Genomic DNA, 25777 nt, shown 5'->3' with positions numbered 1-25777 from the left:
GGATGCTATAAATAAATGACCCATTTCTTTCATTGTTTCATTGTTGTGTTCCGTGAGAGATCAGCCTTCTACTCGGCTTTGTCATTCAGTATTCTCTTGATTGGCTCAATTCGTACCTTGAGGAGCTTTTGAAAATCTTCAAAGAAATTAGTAAGTCACTTTTACTCTTCTAATCACGACTTTGGGTATTTCTCGTACAAGTGATTTTGAACCCGTTCCTTTAAAAGGTAGTATAGAGGGATTTAGTGAGGGTAGTGATCTTGAATCCACCCCTGAGCTTAGGTCTTTCGAGTCTAGTACATCTAATCAGAGTCCCGTTGAGGATGGTGAGGTGTTGTCCAGATCGAGCCACGATGCCGCCCAACATAGGGACCTTAGTATTGCCCGACCCGATAATGGAGTGACTGAGGTTCCCCACAAAACCAGTATTGTCGAAGGCGATGGTTCGGTTGGTCAAGAGGAAGTAGAGGGTTCTCAAGAGTCGGACGCTGGGGTAGAGGTCCTCGAGCCTCGAGAAAGAGCCCAGGTTTGTGTTGAGGACTACATCAGTACTGTCAAGGGTTCGGTCCTAGACAAATTAAGGACAAAGTATCATATTCCCACTGATGTCGTTCTTCGTTCTCCAAACCATTTTGAGAAAGCTTCTTCAACCTGTGGTCTGGAAGTATGTTTATATGATTATGCTTTCCAAGCAGGGTTTCGTCTCCCAATCCACTGGTCCCCTTCTGATGTGCTTGACCACTGGCAACTGACGCCACATCAGCTCCTGCCAAATGCTTGGAGGACCATTTTTAGTTCATTCATTTATATGTCTGACCATGGTCAGTGTTCGACCTTGCCACTGTTTGCTTATTTTGATTTATTAAAGAAGTACAAGGGGGGTTGGTACTATTTTTTTCATCGAGAGGTTGATCCAGCTTGGAAAGAGTTTAAGTTTTTCAATGAGATGTTGAGTTCAAAAAAATGGTGGAAAGGTCGGTTATTTTTTACGGTCATCCCGGAGAATTCTTTGAGGTTGGGGTGTCTGAAAACAAATCTCAAAGTAGTCAACCGAGCTGTCTCTCTCACCTCAGAAGAACACAAGTTGGCCAAGGCCACTTTGCATGGTCCAAAGTTCGATACTCAAAATTTGGCTTTCAAGAATCTTCTATACAAATGGAAACTCAGCTTGGGTCAGTGTGACCATCTTTTTTTAACTTAGGCTTAAGTTTCTTCCTTATATATTTTGCTTCTGACCCAAGGTATTTTATTTACAGTGAAGCTTAAACTTGACCCTTCCAAGATGAACATTGTTCTTTAGAAATAGAAGGCCTCAAAGTCGGTACAAAATAAGGAGGTAGCCGATGTTACCTTGAAGTCGAGGCCCATCCCGATCAGTGGTTCGAGAATTCACGATGCTTGAGACGAGAAGGGCAAGAATTGTAAGGGTATTTATGTAACATCCCTTCATATGTTCTAATATAATCCTACTTGTGTTAATGCCCAGGCTATGAGGGGCAATCTAGTAATTAGCCCATCTGACCTAAACCCTAGTTTCCCTATATATACTAGTTGGAGGCAGCAGTCTGGGTATTCCAAACTAGATACTCAGGGTGTAATGCTTTAAGCAACCTTGTGCTTAAAACCCTAACCCTAACAATCTTAAAGCATTAGGATTTTTATTTCTCTACGATCAAGATCGGCTATGGATTTCGGATTCACGTTAGGCTTCGTCACAATTCTGGTTTTCTGATCGGCTATGAAGTTTTATTCGATCGGTTTTTGGTTATTAGATTCACGAAACTGATTCGCGGTTACTGTTTTCTTTTTCGTCAATGGCACCGATCAAAGCTTCTACTTTATACAGAATCACGCTTCTGTTTAATTCTTATTTGATCGATATTTGGATTTTACTATTCTGTGAAAGAGACAAATCATGGTGTTCCTTTTTTTGATTTGATTGTTGATTGAAAAAAAATAATCAAAAGGACAAGTGTTTTAGAATTGGCAGAATCATTATTCAAAGCATTTATTTGATTAGAGAAAGTCAAAAGCAACTTTTGTGAAGGTTTTTGATTCGTTGGATTGAAAAAAAAAAAAAAAGAAGATCCTCTATGAACTCTCCTTTCACTGTTTTGACTTCAAGTGGCCTGTCCGTGAGCAGTACAATTTATCTTTTCAATTCCCTTTTCATTCTCTTGGCTTCGGTTAGCTATCCGTAACCAGCAGCCATCATCAGTTGCCAACGATCGCATCGGCAGCCGTCATCAAACAATAGCCAGTGATCCGTGCCTACCAGCACTAGGGTGCACATTACGATTGTCAACGCCACTATCTTTTTCTCCATTGAATAAATTCAGTGTTCTCCATCTCAGGTGTGACTGTTCCTTGAGCATTTAATTTTTATTTTAATTTTTTTTTGCTTGGGCATATAAACAAATCACTTAACAATGGAGAAACACGCTGTTCCAATTGAGATGATCAAATTGAAAAGCTTTAGTGGCTCTGAGTTTAGTTCTTGGAAAAGGAGGACTCAGTTTGGATTAAAGTACCTCAATATTTTTTACACTGTAGTAAATAAATTTTCTGATTGTACGGACCTAACTGAAGCCCAATGGATAAGTGATGAGGACTTTTGCAAAGACTACCTATTGAACTGCCTGTCAGATAGGCTGGCAGAGACCTATAGTAAATATGAGACTGCAAAAGAGATTTGGGAAAACCTAGAAGCCCAATTCAAAAAGGAGGAGGACCTATCAAAAACTCACTTGATTGACAAGTTTATGGACTTCAAGTTTCAAGAAGATAAGGAGATACTTTCACAAGTAACAGACTTTGAGAACTTGAGAACAAAATTGAACTAAGAAAACATCCCTGTTGTTGATGCATTCTTAGTGGGTGCAATTATCTTTAAGTTACCCTCTACCTGTCATTCCTTTAAAACTGAGATGCACAGAAAGAAAACACAAGTGGGGCTGGATGATCTCAAACAGTTCATTAGAATCGAAGATGAGAACAGAGTCAGGAATAACTTGGAGATGGTGAAACAACAACAGGCATCTGCCAATTTGGTTTCACAATCCAAGAAATATCCTAGGCAGTCCAAGCCACCTAAGAAAGAACCCCAACAGTTGGAGGCCAAAAAGACTAATTTTAAAAAGAGGGGCAAGTGCCGCAACTGTGGAAAGTGGGGTCACTATGCATCTAAGTGTAGGGGTCCTAAGAAAGGGAACACTGACACACCACAGAAGGAAGTCCACATGCTGGTGGACAAGATTGAGCCTACTAACTTTGTTGCCATGATTGGCAAGGGTAAGGGGTTGGCCAGTACATCTTCAGATTGGTGGTTAGACTCGGAGCAACTTGTCATGTTTGCAATAGCAAGGACCGCTCACGATGTTGTTCAAATAGCGAGAGTCATCGTTGCAAATGGAGACGTCGTGGAAGTGGCTCAACAAGGGACAATGAACCTGGTTCTATCATCGGTAAAATATTAACTTTGAAAAATGTTAAAATCTTTCCTGATTTTGAAAAGAATTTAATTTCCATTGGAATTTTGCTTGATGCTAGCATGTCTATTACTTTTAGTAGTGGTAGAGTAACATTGTCTGTTAAGTCCTTTTATTTTGAATGTGCTTATAATTTGAATAGTATGTTTAGGTTGAGTTTAGCTAATGAGATAACAAACCAGGTTAACCATAATTCACTTGATCCCAAAATACTACATTGTAGGTTAGGACATGTGAACTATAGGAAAATGCTCAAACTAGCTAAAACTCATAATTTACCATTAGACACTTCAATTAGATTTAACAAATGTGAAGTGTGTGCTCAAACCAAAATAACTAGAAAACCGTTCAGACCGATTTCTAGGAGCACTCAACTTCTTAAACTTATACATTCTGACATTTGTGACTTTAAAAGCTACACAACTAAAGGAGGTCGGAAGTATTTGATAACATTTATAGACGATTTTTCTAGATATTGTCATTTATACCTGTTAAAATCTAAAGATGAAGCATTTGAAAATTTTAAAATTTTTAAGAATAGGGTAGAAAATCAGTTGAACTTGAAAATTAAAAGATTTAGAAGTGATAGGGGAGGAGAATACAAATTGACAGAGTTCAAGGAATTCTGTGCCTCTGCGAGCATAATCCTTGAAACTACTGCTCCTTACTCACCTCAATCAAATGGCATAGCGAAAGAAAGAATAGGACGTTAACAGAGATGTTAAACTCCATGTTATTGACAGGCATGCCCTCTTGCTATTGGGGAGAAGCAGTGTTGATGCAAATCACATTCTAAATAGACTACCACATTCAAAACGATTTCTACACCTTATGAACTATGGCATAATCATCCCTGTAGATATGACACTCTTAAGGTTTGGGGCTGTGTAGCTTATATTAGGATACAAGACCCTAGGAGGCCTAAGGTGGGAACTAGAACAAACACTTGTGTATATCTAGGTTGTGCGTAAGAAAAGATCTTTGCAGACCGATTTTTGGATCTATCAACCAATGTGGTGATAGAATCTAGGAATGCTATATTCTTTGAGGATAAATTCCTTAGAGATAAAGGCCTGACCTTGCTTGGTTTGAATGAAGTGGTTACAGAATCACCTTTGAAATCTGAACCAATTGTTTCTGACACTACTCCCACAATGCTCCTTGAATCAGAATCTAGAAGAGTATCTACTAGAGATCGAGTACCCAAGAATTTTGGTGAGGATTTTGTGACCTACCATTTAGAGGCTGATCCATCCACCTATAAGGAAACGATGAGATCTAGGGACTCACTATTATGGAAATAAGCCATTGGTGAGAAAATGAGTTCTTTAATGCAGAATGAGACCTGGCACCTTGTTGATCTGCCTAGAGGGGCCAAGACAATAGGGTGTAAGTGGGTACTGAAGAAGAAACTTAATCCGGATGGGTCTATAGCCAGGTATAAAGCACGATTAGTAGCTAAGGGCTATAAACAGGTGAGAGGGATAGATTATTTTGATATCTACTCTCCTGTCTGCCATTTTGCAACAATAAGGATTCTTCTTGCCATAGCATCTATTGAGCACTATGTTGTGCATCAAATGGATGTAAAAACGGCTTTCCTTAATGGAGACCTAATAGAAGAAATCTACATGAACCAACCTGAAGGGTTTGTCATGAAAGGTTCAGAAAAAAGAGTTTGTAAATTAAACAAATCTCTCTATGGTCTTAAACAAGCACCTAAATTGTGACATGAGAAGTTTGACAAGACAGTAAAGAGCCTTGGTTTTCAAACCAGCAACTCGGATAAGTGCCTTTAGTTTTTGTCTGAGTCAAACAAGGTCGCGATTATTTGCTTGTATGTAGACGACATGTTGATTCTAGGTTCTGATCTCTTTGTAGTGAGTGACATTAAAGAAATCTTGTCCAAAGAATTCGACATGAAAGATCTTGGTGTGGTAGACACCATTCTTGGAATGAGAGTAAGCTTCAGTGAGCAAGGGGTCACCCCTAATCAGACTCATTACATTAAGAAGCTACTTTCTAGTTGGGGATACAGTGATTGTAAATCGATTGAGACACCCTATGACTATAACAAACGGTTGAAAGCTAACACAGGTGACACCGTGAATCAGTTAGATTATTCTAAACTGATTGGTAGTCTTATGTATGCAATGAGTTGCACTAGGCCAGACATAGCCTTTACGGTAGGCATGCTGAGTCGTTTCACTAGTAATCCTGGAAAAGAGCATTGGGATGCCCTATCGAGGTTGATGAGATACCTTAAGGGTACTCAAGGTTATGCTTTATGTTATACTGGACATCCTCCAACTTTGGAAGGATATTCTGATGCATCTTGGTGCTCAGATTTGGGAGACAGTAGATCCACCAGTGGTTATGTATTTACACTAGGAGGAGCAGCTGTAGCATGAAAATCCAAAAGATAGACTAGTATTGCTCTGTCATCTCGAAACTTTATGCTCTAGCTTCTGCGGGAGATGAAGCAGAGTGGATAAAGGATCTGATCATGGATATTCCATTAAGGAGTTTTAAGTTAAACTCTATATCTATATTCTGTGATAATCAAGCAACAAAGACGATTGTGAATAACTCACTCTTTAATGGTAAGAGGAGACACATCAGGCTGAAACAAGCCATGCTGAATTATAGAACAGAATAAGGGATTATCACTTTGATTGATGTGAGATCGAAGGATAATACGACAGATGCCCTTACAAAGGGATTGAACAAAGATCGAACATTCAAAACTACAGGGGAGATGGGGTTAAAGACCATTTAGTCAGGTCTTAACCTAACCCAATATTATTTTGAATTATTCGAATCTCATCTAGCCTTGGTAAGCATTCAAGACAGTTTACATGTTTTAGATAACTTAGTTAGGTTACTAAGTATGGGGGTTTATGAAACCATTTCAAACTTGATGGTGTAGCAAATTTTCATGTGAAGTCTCCTTACTTTGTTATTCCACAAAGGAATATGAGAATGTCTGATATGTTTCAATGATATTGTGTTAGTCTTTATGTCATTCCAAATTTGATGACATGTCTTTCATAGTATGGTGTACCATTCCAAATTTGATGATACAACATAAATCTATGACTGATATGACGAATACAGTATTCCAAATGGAAACATGGTATGGTCCTTATGATAGAGACTGTATAGGATCGAGTTCTTGTAAAGAAACTTGATGATGATGCTTATTATTTTTTGATTTACCTTCAGCCATATATGAAATGTACTAAGTTTTTATTGTTGAATTAGATACTATTGTGCAAATGATTGAATTCATAATATCTTATGAAATTCATATTTGACAAATTACAGAGAATGGCGAAGATGGAGGAGAACGGTTGAATCTGGATCTCGATGAGGATGACTTACTTGATGAGTAAAGTCACATGGATTGCAAGGACTTTTCCTTTTGATTATTTCTTTTGGTTTAGCCACTTGCATGTGGAACTTCGGATTTATTGTTGGGTTTAGTTTTGATCTAAAACCCTAGTTTTATTTCTTGAAGTTTACTTATTTCTTATTTGATTTATTGGATTATTAATATTCAATTTATTCAATTTATATTGATTCAATTACTGATTGAACAATGGTTCCTATACATGTGTAATGGATATATGTAGAACATAGGAGGAGATTATAAGGGTATTTATGTAATATCCCTTCATATGTTCTAATATAATCCTACTTGTGTTAATGCCCAGGCTGTGAGGGGCAATCTAGTAATTAGCCCATCTGACCTAAACCCTAGTTTCCCTATATATACTAGCTGGAGGCAGCAGTCTGGGTATTCCAAACTAGATACTCAGGGTGTAATGCTTTAAGCAACCTTGTGCTTAAAACCCTAACCCTAACAAGAATGCTGTTGGTACTTCCGGTACCAAAGGGGGGGAATGTGAGAGGTTCAGGTCTTCCCCCAAAATCTGATGCTAGGCCCCATAAATCGGGGCAAAAATGAAAAGAAGATGGGAACGAACATTTGGCACGCAAGGCCAAACTTTAAAGATCTGCCGAGGTCTCCTCATCGGATCAGGTGAGAGACGACCATCTTTCTCTGACCAAGGTCATAGCTCATCTGGTGGTAAACTGCCCTCAGTATTATTTCCCCAAATGGAAGGTTCAGCCTAAAAGATTCGACCGTGAATGACTGGTCGATAGCTTGCGAGCTTTCGAAGAAAGGATGCCTTCCCAGGGATGTAGCTCGATTGGAGGCTATTCCTGATGGTCGATTCGGCGATATTGTCCATAAATACATTACCAGGGTATGATTTCCTACATATTCATTTATTATTATTATTTGAAGGTCATCTTTTTATTAATTCTATAGTTACAGGGTCTACTTGCTACCCTAGAATCAGTTACTCGGTTCGAGAATTACTGTGAGAAGGCTCAGGATCTTTCATCAGAACCTGTTAACACTAAGGGTCTTTTGGAAATTGAGTCAAGAATAAAGCTGAGGTCGAGGTTGACTTTGCCAAACTGAGGAATGATATGGCTAAGGCTTTGGAAGAAAATGCTAAACTTCTCCAGGCTCAAAACCTTCTAAACGAGAATGTAAAGACCACGAAGGAGGAGTTGGACAAGGTGAGGGCGGAAAAGAAGAAAATGGAGGAGGGGTTCGTGGCTGAGTTGAAGGCCGCTAAGGAGAGGGCTATCGAAGAGTTTAAGTAGTCAGAAACATTTGAAGATATAATTTACAGCTATAATGCCGATACTTTTTGGATGGTTGCTAACTCCACTTGCAACTGGATACATAGCTCGGACGCGCTCTATGACTTCTCGGGGTTTACCCATTACGATCCTGAAGTAGCTAAGGAGTAAGCCGAAGCTGAAGCGAAGGACACAGAGGAGGAGCTAAGGTGAGCTGCTAGCGTTGTCCCTACCCTTACCGAGGTTACAGCTCAGACCAAAGATCCAAAAAATGTCGATCTCGATATCTCTTCTCGAGTTCCAGCCTCCAAAACATCTGACACAGTTATGGTTGAGGAGTGAGATGCTGATATCCTAGGCTGATCTCTCTTAAGATCTTTCATGACTTGTGAATCTTTTTTCTTCTTTATTTTTTGGGATGCATTAGGCTGTGTTGTTTTGCCCCCCCTTTTTTTTAACAAAGGCTGAAGCATCTAGACTTTTTTTTTTTTAATTTGCAACTTTGATTGTGTAATTGGTAGTTAACTACTATTCTTAGACCATTCTTGCATTTTTCAGAGTCGGTATTCGACTTTGACAATGAATGCTTTCTTCCTCAGGGATGAGGATTTTTGTGCCTCATGGGTGAGGACTTTCCAGACCCTAAGGTCGGTATTCTACCTCATGGATGAGGACTTACTCGATCCTTAGGTTGGTATTCTACCTCACAGATGAGGAATTTCTTGACCCGAAGGTCGGTATTCTGCCTCACGGATGAGGACTTCCCCGACCCTCACAAATGAGGATTTTCCCGACCTTAAGATTGGTATTCTTCCTTACGGATGAGGAATTTCTCAACCCTGAGGTCGGTATTCTACCTCACGGATGAGGACTTTCCCGACCCTGAGGTCGATATACTGCCTCACGGATGAGGACTTTCCCGACCTGAGGTCGGTGTTCAGGTTCACATATATAATAAGACTTATAGTTTGAATTGTGCTTTCACTAAATATTTCACTGTGTCCTGAAGTAAATATAAAGATCTAGAAGATACAAAATCCAAATTAAATAAAGCACTCTATTTTTTTTTTTGTTACTGATAAAATTTCTTTAAGATCTCGGAGTTCCAAAGCCTTGGTATCTCTTCACCCCCCGAAGTTTTCAGCAGATAAATTCTTGGTCGAATTGTTCTGGAAACTATGTATGGGCCCTCCCAGTCTAGGGATAGCTTGTTCACGTTCCTCGGGTCGAATGCACTTGCTTTTCGAAGGACAAGATCGCTTGGACGGAATGTTCGAGGTCATACTTCAAAGTTGTTGTACCGAGCTTCCCTCTACTGATAGGCTATGTTTCTTATTAACGTCTTCTCTCGTACTTCGTCTAGAAGGTCTAGATTTCCTTGAAGCGCATCTTCGTTGGTCTATTTATGAAAGGATAAGACCCGATGTTATGCTGCTAGTACCTCCACTAGTGTCAGTGCTTTAATGCCATACGCCAGCCAAAACAACGATTCTCCAGTTGGTGTTCGAATCGTTGTCCTATATGCCTGTAGAACGCTCAACAATTCTTCCACCCATTTTGCTTTAGCTTTGAGTAGCCATTTTTGGATGCTATCTAGAAGGGTTCGGTTCATTACTTCGACTTGACCGTTACATAAGGGATAGGCTATGAATGCATTTTTGAACTTGATATGATGATGGGCACAGAATGCCCTGAATGCCCCATTATCGAACTGTTTTCCAATGTTAGTTAGGAGGATCTGAGGTAAGTTGAATCGATAAATAATTTTATCACGAAAAAACTTCTCCATATTTTTCTCTGTGAGGGATGCTAACGGTTCAACTTCCACCCACTTCGTGAAGTAATCGATGGCAACCACCAAAAATCTTCTGTTCCCCAAAGTTGGTGTGAAATTTGCAAGTAAATCCATTCCCCACATTGAGAATGGTATAGGGCTACGAACAAATGCAAGGGGATGACAGGTCGGTGCGGGACTAGAGCAAACAGCTGGCACTGTTCACATACCTTCATATAGTTAATTACGTCTTCTTGCATCTTCGGCTAGTAGAAGCCTTGTCATAGAATCTTGTATGCTAGAGCTCGGCCACCCATGTGGCTGCCAGAAATCCCTTCATGAACTTCGACTAAGGCATACTGCGCTCTTGTCAGCTCGAGGCACCTTAGGAGTGGAGAAGTCGCTGATCTCTTGTATAGCACATCATCGACCAGTGTGTATCGGGCAACTCTCCATACAATCTTCTTAGCTTCAGCTCGGTCTGTCGATAGGATGTCATCCTTTAAATAGGTAATTATTAGATCCATCCAGCTCAATCCTTCTTCAATCATATTTACTTCAGCTTTTTCCTGGTGGGATGTTTCCTTCAGCACCTCTACATAAACAGTTCGGTTTGGCTGGAGCAGTCGACTGTGGCTAATATGGATAGAGCGTCAGCTGAACTATTCTCACTTCTTGGGATCTACTTGATCTCGAAATTGGTGAAGGTCAAAGTTAGATCTTAGACTTTTTTGAGGTATTTAACTATCCTCCCTTCCTTTGCTTCATAGTGGCCTTGCACTTGGTTTATCACCAACTGAGAATTACTATGTGCGACTAGATGTCTGACCCAAACAGATCGTGTTACTCTGAGTCCGGCTAGCAATGCTTTGTACTCTGCTTCATTATTTGAGGCTAGGAACTCTAATCGAAGTGCATATTGTATTATGAAGCCTTCTGGACTAGTCATGATTAATCTTGCTCCACTACCTGCTGTGCTACTGGATCCATCCACTTACAATGTCCAATGCATCGGGTTGGTTTCTTCAACGTTCTCCTCCTCTTCTTTATTGCCATGAGTGTACTCCACTATAAAATCAGCCAACGCTTAACCCTTGATTGTTGTTCGAGGCTTGTACTCGATGTGAAGCTTGCTGAGCTCTACCGCCCAACTTATGAACCGATCGAAAAAGTCGAGTTTGTGCAGTATTTTCTTTAGTGGCTGGTTAGTGAGTGCAATGATTATATAACCTTGAAAGTATGGTTTGAGCCTCTGGGATGTAATTACCAAGGCGAACGCCAATTTCTCAATTTGAGACTACCTCGTTTCATCAGCTAGCAAGACATGGCTGGTGTAGTATACTGGTTGCTGTGTTCTCGAGCCAATATATTCTCTGACTAGAACAGTGCTGACTGCTACTTGAGACGAGGCAAGGTAAATCTGTAATTCTTTTTTGGGGTTCAAGTAGGAGAAGCACTGGTAGTTTCCCCAAATATATCTTTAGTTCATCAAATGTTTTCTGACATTCCTCTCTCTAGCGGAAATCCTTTGGGTTCTCAAGGTGCTAAAAAAGGGGAGACATTTATCTCTGGCTCGGGCTACAAATCGGTTGAGTGCTGCGACTCTTCTAGTTAATATCTGAACTTCCCGCGCCGTGCGGGGTGGTGCCATCTCTTGAATTACTCTGATCTTTAGAGGATTAGCCTCAATTTTATGCTTTGAGACCATGAATCCCAAGAATTTTCCCGACGACATGCCAAACACGCACTTTTTTGGGTTAAGTTTCATCTGATTCCTCCATAAAATTTCAAAGGTTCTTCCAGGTTAACCACATGAAGATCAGCTCGGGTGCTTTTAACAAGCATATTGTCCACGTATACTTCGATGTTTCGTTCGAACTGATGCTTAAACATTTGGCTAACCATCCTTTGATAAGTTGCCCCAACATTTTTTAGGCCAAATGGCATGACCTGATAACAAAAATTTCCCCGATCAATTTAGAATGTAGCATGTTTCTCGTCTCCTTCATTCATCAGAATCTATTTATAGCCCGAGTAAGCGTCTATGAAGATGAGCATCTCATGCCCTGTAGTGGCATCAATAAGTTGGTCGATTCGGGGCAGAGGATAGCAATCTTTTGGACATGCTTTATTCAGGTCGGTGTAATTGACACACATACACCATTTGCCATTTGATTTGGGGACCATGACCACATTTGCTAGCCAGGTTGGTAACTTTATTTCCCAGATGAAACCTGAGTCCTTTAACTTCTGAACCTCAACATCAACTATCGCGAGCCTCTTTGGGGTGAAGTTTCATTGTTTTTGTTGTATTGGCTTTTGGGTCTGATCAATGCTGAGTTTGTGTTTGACAATCTAACATGCTATCCCTGGCATGTCAGTTGGCATCCAGGCGAATACATCAGCATTGCGTTTAAAAGAGCCCATGATTTCTTCTTTCTGCTTTTGTTCCAACTGACTTCCAATCTGTACTGTTCGGTTTGGATGAGCTTCATTTAGCTAAAGAAGTATCAATTCCTCACCAGGTTCTTCTCTTTGTTGTGTGAGCTAGTCCATCTGGTCGGGCACTTCGATTCCTTGGGCCATTCCTCCACAATTATTTTTTTCTCTTCATGAAAGTGGCATAGCATTCTCTAGATTTCTTCTGGTTAGATCGGCATTCTCCCACACCGTTTGGGGTTGGGAACTTTTTCTTCAAATATTTTGTCGTCACGACGGCCCTGAGTACATTCAGCACAAGACGTCCCAAGATGGCGTTAAATGCCGAAACAACCTTCATGACCATAAAATTCACCATCATAGTTACCTCATTTGGGTATTCTCTGGCCGTTACAGGCATCAGTGTACTATAAGGATTCATCCCCGGTGCTTGGTGGCACACGAAGGGTTTTAATTGCTCCTCTGTTTGGAGGGAGAAGGAATGCGTCTTCTCAGAAGTATGGTTCAATTTATCAGGGGATGGGGGTCATACAATAAAATAAAATAGAGTCGCCACCTAGGGTTAGGGCCTAGGACCCATTGGTATAGCCCTAGAAGGCCTACGAGACTTCGGTTAGTCTAGTCAAAGATTTGGGGTAAATGGTCAGGTTACGAGAGTGGGAAGGTGTTAGGCACCCACTTTGCCTGGATAAATCGGTCTTTCTACTAGATGCTTGTTTTTTTAATATTCTCCCTTAATGAATGTCCTATTCCCATATGAATGGCTAAATAATGATGCATAAACTATTTAATTAAATTAAACTATGTTACATTAACTATTGTCCACTACACGAGAGTACTTGAAATGACTACATTGTACTAAAATTAAAAATTAATGGAAGAAATGCATACTTGTACACTTTAAATAAATGCAATTATGAAAAATGGACGGCGTCCCCCAGCTCAGGTGGAGGCGAAAGATTGATTTTGTCCCTTCGTCGGACAGAGTAACTGTTTGCGGGTGTTGAATCTTATGATCTCGGACAGAATAACGGCGTTCCAAGGCTTTGGAAACTAGGGGCTCAAAGGCAGAACAAAGTGGCCATGCCACAAGAGGTGTCCCAGATTTAGGCAAGAAAGGGTCAAGAAGCCAGACTTGGATAGTCCAGACTTCGGACAGAGGGACGAGGGTCGAAGGCTTGAAATCGGATTGGGGAAGAGCCCCGAAACGAGGAAAACAAGGAAAAAACTGAAAAGTTGGAGAACTGGGGGTGACCCCTCTCCCACAAACTTCAATTCTTCAAACAAGGGGGGTGATCCCCTCTTATAGGCAAATTTTGGGTTTGGTAGCGCCATAGAAAATGTGTGGGGCCGCATGGTGGGGCCATGGTAGAGCAAAAAAGGAGGAAAATTCAGATTTTGGGTGCCCACGGGGTAGCGCAAGCCGTGGTGCCACACGGCAGGGCTGGTCGATTATCCCTCCGCTTATCAACATATCGGGCCAGGTGCCCCTCTTTGATTAAATTCTCGATCTCCCTCTTTAGTGTCAACAATCTTTTGTATCGTGCCCTGTATCTTTGTGGAAGTGACAATACTTGTGGGGGTTCCTATCTTCAGCCTTTGAGAACATCGGGCCAGGCCAATGAAGGAGACCCATATCTTCAATCTACATCATGATGTCAGATCGCCTAGCATTAAAAGGAGTGTACTCTAGGCTGGGTGCCCTCTCGCAGGTGTCCAACCTGGGCTTATTTTCTTCTTTCCAGTCACTTTTCCTTCTTCCTTATCAGAATTTCTCTTTTTCTCTTGAATCCCATTGCCTCATTATGTGCCGCAATAACTTCAGCCATATTGGCAAATGGATGGCATCGGTTAATCAACTCGGTCATTTGTTTACTTTGTTCAAGATCAGAGACTTAATTAACTCAATGTCTTTCATCCCGCTATGGAGAGCGTTAAACGCGACATAATCATTTAAGTCAGGGATGTCCAAGGATTCCTGATTGAAACATGAAACAAAGTCTCGAATTGGCTCATCTTTTCGCTGCTTTATGGCCAAAAGGTTGGCTACGGTCTTCTTTTACCGAGTGCTGCTTTGAGACCTAGTAACAAAGGCTCTGACAAGCTCAGAGAAATTGTTGATCGACCTCGGTTTTTGGTCTGAAAACCCATAGGTGGCCACTGCTTATAAAGATGCTATAAAAAATGGGCAAAAAAGGGCGTCCGACCCTCCATAGATCGTCATCATTGAGTTAAAATATTTCACGTGGTCGATTGGGTCAGTTGTGCTATTGTACATGATGAAGTTTGGCATCTTAAAACCGGTAGGGAGGTTTGCATCTATTATTCCTTCTGAAAAAAGATGTTGACTGGATATTGTCAACATGTCTTCGGCCGATCCTTTGCCAAGGCTACGAATTTTCTCATCAAGTTCTCTTAGACACCGACCTACTGCTATGTCTTTAGCTCGAGGAAGGAAAGTTTCAGTCACTCTGGATTGTTCTTGACCAAATATGTGCCTACTTTTGGCGGGTGAGGAGCTTCGCCTATTATGGTCCAGGCTTCTCTGCGAATGCCTCGAGATAGTCCTTTCACGCTTTCGCCTCAAACTTCTTCCTGATCGTGATGGTAAACGCGATCAAGGTGTTGCATTGTTTCTAGGCATCTCGGGTTGGACGTCTTGTCTAATCCGAGATGGAGTATGCCTTCTCACATTCGATGCGCTAACCTGACTTTTTGACCTATGGGTCAGGTGTCCAACTCTTTCGGGTATAGGTCGGGGTTGCCGCGGCTGTTGTTGTTGTTGTTGTTGTTTGCTGCTATTGTTGGTTTGCTCCAACTTGCATCATATAAGCCCTTAGCAAAGCATTATTCTCCAAGATGATTGGTATTAACGTATTGAAGATGTTTGGTTATTGCCTGCCTATATGAGGTTCTACAGTTGGGTTGATTTTTTCCGCTACTTGATTCATATGCTCGCTACCCTAGTTACTTATCTTCAAGATTATCATTAAGAGATTCATCACTGGACAGCTATAGAAGATTGGTGAAAGCTGCCTTTTTTGGAAGACATTCGAGTCCCGGTTTGCTGATCAAGTCTGCCCAAGTTTTGAAGATCTATTTTTTCAAGTTCTTAAAGGTTTATTTGGGAGCTGCATTCGTCTTGAAGCTGGATTCTGCTACAACTTATTTTTTCCATTTTGTTCAAGTTGGGCATTAGTACCTTGTATGCGCCAACTTGAGGGGGAGTGTTAGCATTATTATGGAGTTCTTTTTTCTTTAATTCAAGCTGGATCTTCTTTCTTTAATTATTTATATAATCCAGCTTGAGGGGGAGTGTTGGAATATGTACTCCAGAATACCGTGGGGGTATTCTGGTCCTTTTGGGGTAGTTTTTATGTTATTAAGTGTAAGTCGGCTATGTGGGTTTTAGTCCCACATCGCCTATTTTAGTCTCTTGTAACTTTCCCCTTTATTATAAATAGAGGGGCTTACCTATCAATTAATACACGCAATTATTCTCTCATTCTCTCTTTTCTAGCCCACGATTCTGCCAACAGACATCATCCATCAGGTAGCTTGTATTGACGCACCCCAACAGAATGGGGTAGTTGAGCAAAAAAATCACCATTTATTGGAGGTCACTAGGAGTCTTTATTTGGCATGCATGTTCCTAAAACTTTTTGGTCCGAAGCCCTTCTCACTGCTGCCCTTTAATCAACCGCATGCCCACTAAACTTCTTGGCTCCAAATTCCCTTTGGAAACATTATCTCCCCAAACTTCTGCTTTTTATCTTCCTCCCAAGGTCTTTGGGTATGTGTGCTATGTCCATGTCAATAAATCTGCTAGGACTAAGCTTGACCCCAAGGCTCTCAAATGCATTTTCCTGGGATATTCCTCCTCTACCAAGGAGTAAAAGTGCTACCATCCCTCTTCCTGACGGCAACTTCTATCCAAAGATGTTACCTTCTTTGAATCTATACCTTTCTTCACTTCTTCTCAACATCCTCTTCAAGGGGAGAATAGTGGGAATGAAGAGCTTGTTGATCTTCCCCTCCTTCCACCTTTGCTTACTAATCCATTTTTGTTTGATATTGGGAAACATAAAAAAGGGACTGTTGGTGCTATTGATAGTTCTAGTTCAGGTGGTGGTTTTGGTTCTGGTAAAGAGAAGGATTACCATATTGTGTACCAGAGAGAGAAGAACAAGCAACAGAACCTGGCAAGGGTCCTCCTTGGATCCACATCCTGAGATACATCCTCCTCAGTCAGGTGACATCCCTCCTCTTCCTTTTGATTTAGACCTTCCTATTGCTATTAGAAAAGGAAAGAGAGCTTGCACTAATCCTGTAGCCCAGTTTGTTTCCTATGATGCTCTTTCTCCTACAGGTGTTTCCTTCATTGCTACCCTTTCTTCTATTTCCATTCCCAAAAATGTCACTGAAGCTATGTCTGACCCAAAGTGGAAGCAAGCCATGTTTGAGGAAATGATGGCTCTTGAGAAGAACTGTACTTGGAAACTGGTTGACCTTCCCAGGGGGAGAGTTCCAGTTGGATGCAGGTGGTGGGTTTATACAGTCAAGTACCTATCAGATGGTACAGTTGAGAGATACATTGCAAGGTTGGTGGCCAAAGGGTATAGTCAAGTGAATGGGATTGACTATCAGGAGACAATTGCTCCTATGGCTAAGCGTAATTCTATTCGAGTCCTCTTATTATTGGCAGCCAATAGAGATTGGCCTTTATTCCTCCACGGTGACTTGGAGGAGGAAGTGTACATGCAGGCTGCAGCCCCCTCCTGGCTTCAAGTTCCCTTCGGCTGAAGGCAAGGTGTGTCTCCTGAAGAAGGCTTTATATGGTCTCAAACAATCTCCAAAAGCATGGTTTGAGAGGTTTAGGCAGGCTATTCTGAAGAATGGGTACTCCCAGAGTCAAGCTGACCATACCTTATTTACCCAAAGAGGTAATGGTACCATCACAGCCTTTGTTGTCTATGTTGATGACATTGTTGTGACTAGAAATGGCAGAGATGAGATAGCTAGGTTGAAGACCTACTTGACACAACAGTTTGAGATTAAAGATATGGGTCCCTAGAAAGATTTGGGTCCCTTGAAGTATTTCTTGGGAATTGAAGTGTCGAGGTCCAAGAAAGGAATCAACATATGTCAAAGGAAGTTTGTACTTGATTTGTTGAAAGAGACAGGGATGTTGGGCTGCAAATCAGCAAGTTCTCCTATTGAGCAGAATCACAAACTAGGAGAAGATTGTGGTCCCTCTCTTGTTGATGTAGGGAAGTACTAGAGATTAGTGGGGAAACTCATCTATCTATTTGATGACTCGCCCAGATATTTCTTATGCAGTGGGAGTTGTGAGTCAGTTTATGCATGCCCCCAAGAGTAGGCACTTGGATGTTGTATACTGTATCCTTAGTGTTGAGTATTCAAAGCCGAAAGGGTATATTTGTCTTTTGTATTCTTAAGTTGTTTAGTCGGCTATGTGGGTTTTAGTCCCACATCGCCTATTTGTAATTCTGTCCTCTCTTTTCAATATTATAAATAGAAGAGCTTGGGGTGATCATTACTCACTCAAGCATTACATCCCATCGTGTTCTGTTAACATGGTATCAGAGCTAGATCTGATCTAGTTCAGAACACCCCCCATCATTTCCTCTCATCTCTCCTCTCTCTCTCTCTTTCTCTCGGCTTCTTCTTCTTTTTCTGTTTTGGTTTCTTTTCCCTATTGAAGGGCAGCACTTAGGAGGTGATTGATGATCTAGTTGCTGCCCTCCATGGTACCTCCACTATGATATGAAGAAGGGTCGATAGTTGCAGCTAGCCCATCTTTTCTGCAATTTTTTTGGGAATTCTCCCTCTTGAAGATCAAGTCTCAATTATCATTGGAGATTGATTGTTCGTATTGGAGACCCATTCTTGCAGCTTGGGACAGCATTTATCACCAATCATCATCACCAATTGAAGCCCCCTACCCTATATCAATCTCAACCCTGACAAAAATCGATTTGAGGGTTAGGGTTGTCATCCTTGGCTGATTTTTTGAGGGAAGTTCTATCCATACCAGGGGAGCACTCGATCTGTTTTTCAGCCATTTATATTGAGTTTTGTTGCACAAATCAGGTTTTTTCTCTCCAAACTATCGATTTGATTCTAGCACTTGTTTGGCTGGTTGCATAGAGCCTGTTGTTCTTTGTTTCAGATTCAATATTGTTGGTTCCTTGCTTATTAATCACCATGCCTGGTTCGACTGTTACTACTGCTACTTCTGGTTCTGAAACTGATGGATAGCCAAGGCCTGAATATTTACCTTTCGCTGCTCCAATCAAACTGGATGGAACAAACTACTTGATGTGGTCCAGGTCTACTTATTTGACCATTGCTGGTCGAGGATTTACTGGCCACATTACTGGCAGTACAAAGAAACCTGTTGAAGATGGTTCACCTCAAGAGCGATGGGTATCCAATGATGCCATGGTGATGTCCTATTTGCTGCACTCTATGCAACCGGACATCTCCAGCAACTACTTATTGTTGGATACATCATATTCTATTTGGAGCGCAGCCAAGCAGACCTTTGGGCAGGATGGGAATGATGCTCAGGTGTATGAGCTTCAAAAAAGGGTCCATGAAACCACTCAGAAGGAACTGTCCGTCTCCAAATATTATGCCTCCCTAAAAGGACTTTGGCAACAATTAGATCACTATTCAGATTATCAGCCTTCTACTGCAGCGGACATTGCTGCCTACCATAAACATGTGGGGAAAAGACGTGTCTATACTTTCCTGGCAGGGCTGAATGCTGAATTTGATCCCATAAGAGTCCAAGTTCTTGGCAAATTTCCAGTCCCTACACTGGAGCAGGCTTTTGCTTTGGTCAATAATGAGGAGCGTCGTCGAGCTACTATGTTGCACACTACTATTGAAAAATCTGCCTTACAAACTGGTTCTAACACCACTTCTAATACCATTACTGATAGTGGTAATGCTGCCTCCAAGGAGACGGTTAAATGTGAACACTGCAACAAGCCTTATCACACAAAGACTACGTGCTTGGAAGATACATGGAAAGCCGACGATTTGAGGCTAAGCTCAAGGGGTCAAGTTAAGGCTATCCAAAAACTACTGCTGCTCCATCCTCTGACATTGGTCTCACTGGTCTTACTTCAGATGAACTTCTAGCCTTCCGTCGCATGCTCAAGGCTTCATCAACACCATCAGCTGCACCTGCTGCCTCTTCTGGTTCTCACTTTGCCTCTCAGGTATTCCAGTCGGTCATCATTGTGCATCGGCTGTTACCAGTCCTTGGATTATAGACTCCGGTGCAACTGACCACATGATTGGTTCCTCCCATATTTTTCACCAGTATTCTTCCTCTTCTGGGAACGACACAGTTCGAGTAGCTAATGGTTCCCTTTCCCCTATCTCTGGAAAAGGATCCATTCGCTGTTCTCCTTCCCTTGCATTAAATTCTGTTTTGCATGTTCCTTCATTCTCTACTAATCTTCTTTCAATTAGAAGTCTTACTAATCAATTAAATTGCAAAATAACCATTTTCTCTTCTCATTGTGTCATATAGGATCTGGTGACAGGGACGACGGTTGGGGATGGTAAGGTACATGGTGGTCTCTACTTACTCGACACGGGTCAATCTTCACTTCCATTAACTCCATCTCTAGTTCATCAATTACATTCAGCCACTTCACCTGATCTTCACCTATGGCATTGTCGACTCAGGCATCCTCCTCTTCGAACTTTAGCCATTTTATTTCCTCAGTCAGTCAAAGGTTGTAAAAAGGATGAGTTTTTATGTGAGGCTTGTGTTTTGGCCAAACAGACTCGTTCTAGTTATTCTTCCACTAATAAAAGTACTTCACCTTTTGCTTTCGTTCATACGGATGTTTGGGGACCTTTTCGTTGTGTTTCCATATCTAGTTCTAGATGGTTTGTCTCCTTTATAGACTGTTATACTCATACTACCTGGGTGTACATGATGCAGCATAAGAGTGAAGTTTTTCGCTATTTTCAGCTCTTCCACCGTATGGTTCAGACCCAATTCAATGCATCTCTGAAAATTCTACGAAGTGATAATGGTAAAGAGTACATGGAGGGGCAGTTCCAAATGTGTCTAGCTGAAAATGGGATAATTCATCAGACAAGCTGTGTTGACACTCCTGCTCAGAATGGAGTGCTTGAAAGGAAGAGTCGTCACCTTTTGGAGGTTGCTCGGGCCATCATGTTTGCACGACAAGTCCCTACCCAATATTGGGGTGATGCTATTCTCAACGCTGCCTACCTCATCAACCGCATGCCTACTCCTGTCCTTGCTAGCCATGCTCCTGTTGACATCCTACAGGGTTCTTACTCTTTTGTGGTGCCACCAAAAATATTTGGTTGTGTCTGTTATGCTCACAATCATCTTCCCCATCGCAAGCTTGATCCTCGTAGCATTCGGTGTATTTTTTTGGGGTACTCCACTACTCAAAAGGGATACAAGTGTTATCACCCTCCCACTAAGCGTACTCTAGTGACTATGGATGTTGTCTTCCATGAATCCTTGGCTTATTATTCTCAACCACCTCTTCAGGGGGAGCACGTTCTAGTTATCCTTGAAGATGTGTTTGAAGATGTGCCTGAGCCGACGTCTACTTTAGTTCCTGCTTAAGGGGAGCGTAGACCTGTGAGTTAGATTCCTATTGATACAGTCTATACCCGAAATCGAAAGCAGCAACAAGAGCATGTTGAGACTACCACCACTACCATACCTCTTCCCCAATCGCCAGAACTTGATCCAGAGACTGCTCCACCTCTTGGTAAGGATCCTTCTCTTGATCTTCCTATTGCTGTTCGTAAAAGCATTAGGTCTTGTACCCAACATCCCACCTCTCATGTTGTTTCATATGACTCCTTATCTCCTTCATATCGCACTTTTGTATCTTCTCTGTCCTCTATTTCTATTCCACAGAAGTGGCAGGAGGTAATTGCAGATCCAAAATGGAAAGCAGCCATGATGGAGGAAATGAAAGCCTTATCCAAAAATGAGACATGGGAGCTAGTGGTTCCTCCTTCGGGTAAGATTCTAGTTGGCTGTAAATGGGTATTTGTTGTGAAGCAGAAGGTGGATGGATCAGTTGATAGATACAAGGCCAGACTTGTCGCCAAGGGGTTTACTTAAACCTATGGGATCGACGACCAAGAGACCTTTGCCCCAGTTGCAAAGTTGAATACTGTCTGAGTCCTATTGTTATATTCTGTTAATCTGGGTTGGGACTTGCACCAATTAGATGTGAAAAATGCCTTTCTTCATGGGGAGTTGGAAGAAGTCTATATGGAGATTCCTCCAGGTTTTTCTTCTAAAAAAACTCATGGGAAGGTTTGTAGACTGAAGCGCGCATTGTATGGGCTGAAGCAATCTCCTCGGGCTTGGTTTGGGAGATTCCATAGAGCCATGAACTCTGTAGGGTACAAACAGAGCAGTGCTGACCACACATTGTTCATCAAGCGTCGCGGAGATAAGATCACTCTTCTTATTGTCTATGTCAACGACATAGTTGTGACTGGTAATGATGCTGATGAAGTTTCTAAACTGAAACTTTTCGTGGGATAAGAATTTGAAATATAGGATCTTGGACAGCTAAGGTACTTCCTTGGGATTGAAGTTGCTCGTTCTTCCAAAGGCATATTTCTCTCCCAAAGGAAGTATATTACTGGACACTGCTTTCGAAACTGGTTTGTTGGGTTGTCGTCCTTGTGATACTCCTTTGGAAGCCATACTCATCGCGAAAGATGGTACTCCCGTTGATAAGGGCCGTTATCAAAAAAATTGATTTATCTCTCTACGAAGACCAACATTGCGTGGGTAAGCCTTGTCGGTCGTTAATGCATGATCCTACTCGACCATATGGATGTTGTTCTTTGTATTCTCCATTGCTACTTGAAGTCAGCTCTAGGAAAAGGAATTCTCTTGTCCCCAACATAATCATCTTCGTATTGAAGCTTACACAGATGCGGACTAGGGTGGTAATCCTAATCAGAAATCTACTTCAGGGTATTGCACGTTTGTTGGAGGTAATCTTGTCATATGGCGTATTAAAAAACAGAATGTAGTGGCAAGATTCAGTGCTGAAGTAGAGTTCCGTGCTATGGCTCAAGGAATCTGTTAGTTATTGTGGCTTCAAAGTTTGTTCTAAGATCTTAGTTCTGTTCATCGTCTAATGGTGTTGTACTGTGATAACAAAGCAGCAATCAACATTGCCCACAATCCAGTATAACATGACTGTATCAAGCATGTGGAGATTGACAGACACTTCATCAAGGAAAAGTTGGAAAGTGGACAAAGTTAAGTGATCAACTTACTGATGTCTTCACTAAAGGGTTGAGTGGAAAGATGTTTCATCCTAATTTGCTCAAGTTGGGCATGTGTGATATCTATGCACCAACTTGAGGCGGAGTATTGAGTAGTCAAACCCGAAAGGGTATATTTGTCTTTTTTATTCTTAAGTTGTTTAGTCGGCTATGTGGGTTTTAGTCCCACATCGCCTATTTATAATTCTGTCCTGTCTTTTTAATATTATAAATAGAAGAGCTTGGGGAGATCTTTACTCACTTAAGCATTACATCCCATCGTGTTCTGTTAACACTTAGATACTTGAAATCCTCCCCAGGGAAAGGACTATGTATGCCAGACATGATCACCTGAGGATAGAGGGCTTCATATATGCTGACTAGGCTGGATCTATCTCAGACGGAAGATCTACATTTGGCTATTGCACATTTGTTGGTGGTAATTTAGTCACATGGAGAAGCAATAAATAACCTGTTGTAGCTAGATCTAGTGTAGAGGCAGAATTTAGGGCAATGGCTCATGAAGTTTGTGAACTTATATGGCTGAGACGATGGGTTCAAGAGTTGGGGTTTGATACTAATGATCCTATGCGACTCTATTGTGATAACAAGGCAGCCATAGGCATTGCTCAAAATCTAGTGCAACACGACAGAACGAAGCACATCAAAGTGGACAAGCACTTCATCAAGGAGAAGATAGACTCTTGTTGCATTTGTACCCCTTTTGTGAAGACTGGTGATCAATTGGTAGACATCTTTACTAAAGGGCTTTCCTCTCTTCAGTATGGTACCCTATTATGCAAGCTAGGAATGCATGATATTTATTCTCCAGCTTGAGGGGGAGTATTAGAGTTTATATGTTGTAGGGGTGCTGTTGCGTCAGAAATCTTCTCGGAGCGAATCCTTCCTGCAAGACAAGGATTAGCAGAGAGTACCGGGCCAGGCCGGTGATCTTACTCCGATGCTTAAGTTAGATCCCTGAGCTATAGTCAGAACAATCAGAATTCAGATGATTTGGAAGTATCTCACCTCCCCTATTTAACGTGACGGTAAGTGGCGATTGCGCCTGGAGTGGCCGGAGAAAATCTCGGTGATCCATTCTCTCCCACACGCCGGTTGTGGCGTAACGTGGGCAGCGGTTTATTCCCTCCACGTCGGTAGTGGCATTACATGGGCGGCGGTTTTGAGACCATGTCGATTCCCGATGATGGTGTTGTTCCGAACCCGTTACCTGATCCACGACCGGTTACCTGATCCACGACCCGTTACCTGATCTATGACCCGCTCTTATGGATCGCGGATTTTTTCATCATCAGGAACCCCCCACTCCCCTGGCCGCGTGCGTCCCAGGGGAGGTTAGGTTACTGCTGTTCTGTGATCATTTCTTCGGCACGTGAGATTTGACAGCTGGGTGGCTGAGTGTGATTTTCCGCTTCCGCCGTTACCAGCCACGTGGCTGAAAAATCTCAAAAGGCACTTCGACTCGAGGCGTCGTTTCGACGTTCCTCCACTGTACGGACGCGTGTCCGCAGGCATTATGACCTCTAGGTTAAGCCTATAGCTGATCGATCCTTGCTACCCTACATCTTCCAATATGACGTTGCCATGTGGCATGAACATTAATTTCTCTAGGGGGCCCAAACGCCAGCTGACCTCGACCATCCGATGGGTTGCGTCCCTTAGCCCTTAGGTTTTGAAACGTTCCCTCTTCTTCGAGTACATGGATTGAAATCTCGCTCTTTGCAACTCCCTCACTAATCCCTTTCATTTTTGTGCTTTTCGAGGTTCTTTCCTTCCACCACTGTACTTTACTCCGGTGCCGTTTTATCCGTGGATTCTCGAACGAAGCTCTAGGTTCTGCTCTAACCGGACTGCATTCTTTCATTCTCGTTCTCTTCTAATTTCTATTAGTAAGTGTTTTTTTTTTTATGTCTTCATCTTCATCTTAGCTGAAATCCCATAGGGATTCCGGTGATGTTGGCCAAATGAGTGGGGGTTCTGACCCTGAGGTGAGTTCTGAAGAGACCCAAGAGGAACGATCTGCACTCTTTGGGTCAAAGAGATTCTTTGCCCGGGTTCGTCGTTTGACCCAAGGCCCTGCTGCTCGGTCCAGCGGTTAGAGGGCTATGCCTGAAACTTCAGCGGAGCGCATTGCAGATGGCGGCAGTGTCTCCGGCGTGGAGGAAGAAGATGGCGCCTCGGGTAGGTCCGCCTGTGTGGCTGCTTTTGAGAGTACCTTTACGGAGGATTCGTTATCTGCCCTCCGCGTCCGGTACGGATTTCCTTCTTCGGTAGAGACTTGGGTTCCTACTAGAGCTGAGAGGGCGAATACCCCCCGGCCAAATACTGTGTGCCTGTATGAAGTGTCCTTTCAGTGTGGCCTACGCTTTCCTATTCACCAGTTCGTTCGGGAAGTGCTGGATCACTTTGAAATTCCCCCTAGCCGTTTGGTAGCAAATGCTTAGAAGCATCTCTTTGGCTTCTACCTATTCTTTGCCCAACTGGGTCGCCAGGCTTCATGGGCGCTTTTCCTGTATTTTTACCATCTGAAGCAGACTGTCGACGAGTGGTTTTATATGGCTCGGTGTAGTCCTCCAGGGTCGTACGGACCCAAATCCTTTGTCTCCCACATACCCGAGTCTACAAAGAAGTGGAAGGATTGCTTCTTCGTTGCACGTATTGAGGCCAACCCCTTTAGGGCGGATTGGGGACCTATTCGACTGCGCTCTGGGAACCAAGTCCCTATGCTAAGCTCATACGATCAGCGGTCTCTCGAGATGGTAGCGATGGGCACAACTTTCAACATGCGCGAGCGGACGAGGGTCTGCTAATTGAGTGCGGATTGAGCTCAACGCAAGGTGTGTTGTTTTCTCTATTGACTCCACTTTTTATGACCACGAGCTATTTCTGACCCTGTCTCTGTCTTTTCTAGTGGACTACGAGCCAGAAACTCACGACCTTCGCGAACAGGTCGCATCGGCCAGGAAACGGGCTCTGGAGAAGCAGTCTCAGCGCTCTACTCGTTCCTCGCTCCCCGGTGTCTACATAAAAGATTCTTCTTCCTCCAGTGGCAATCAGA

At 42.3% G+C, this 25777-nt stretch overlaps 1 long non-coding RNA gene across 1 annotated transcript; it reads left to right on the top strand.

The window, feature by feature from the left end:
* Positions 1 to 2036: 2036 nt before the first annotated feature.
* LOC122644576 lies at positions 2037 to 22809 on the top strand. Its single transcript, XR_006330415.1, has 3 exons — positions 2037 to 2047; positions 7283 to 7287; positions 22699 to 22809. It is a non-coding gene; the product is annotated as an uncharacterized LOC122644576 (long non-coding RNA).
* The last annotated feature ends 2968 nt before the right edge of the window (positions 22810 to 25777 follow it).

This window comes from Telopea speciosissima, chromosome 11 (assembly GCF_018873765.1).
Source record: "Telopea speciosissima isolate NSW1024214 ecotype Mountain lineage chromosome 11, Tspe_v1, whole genome shotgun sequence".
NCBI classification, from domain to species: Eukaryota; Viridiplantae; Streptophyta; class Magnoliopsida; order Proteales; family Proteaceae; genus Telopea; species Telopea speciosissima.
The sequence above is the reverse complement of the archived record's forward strand: the minus strand, read 5'-3'. Positions and strand labels throughout refer to the sequence as shown.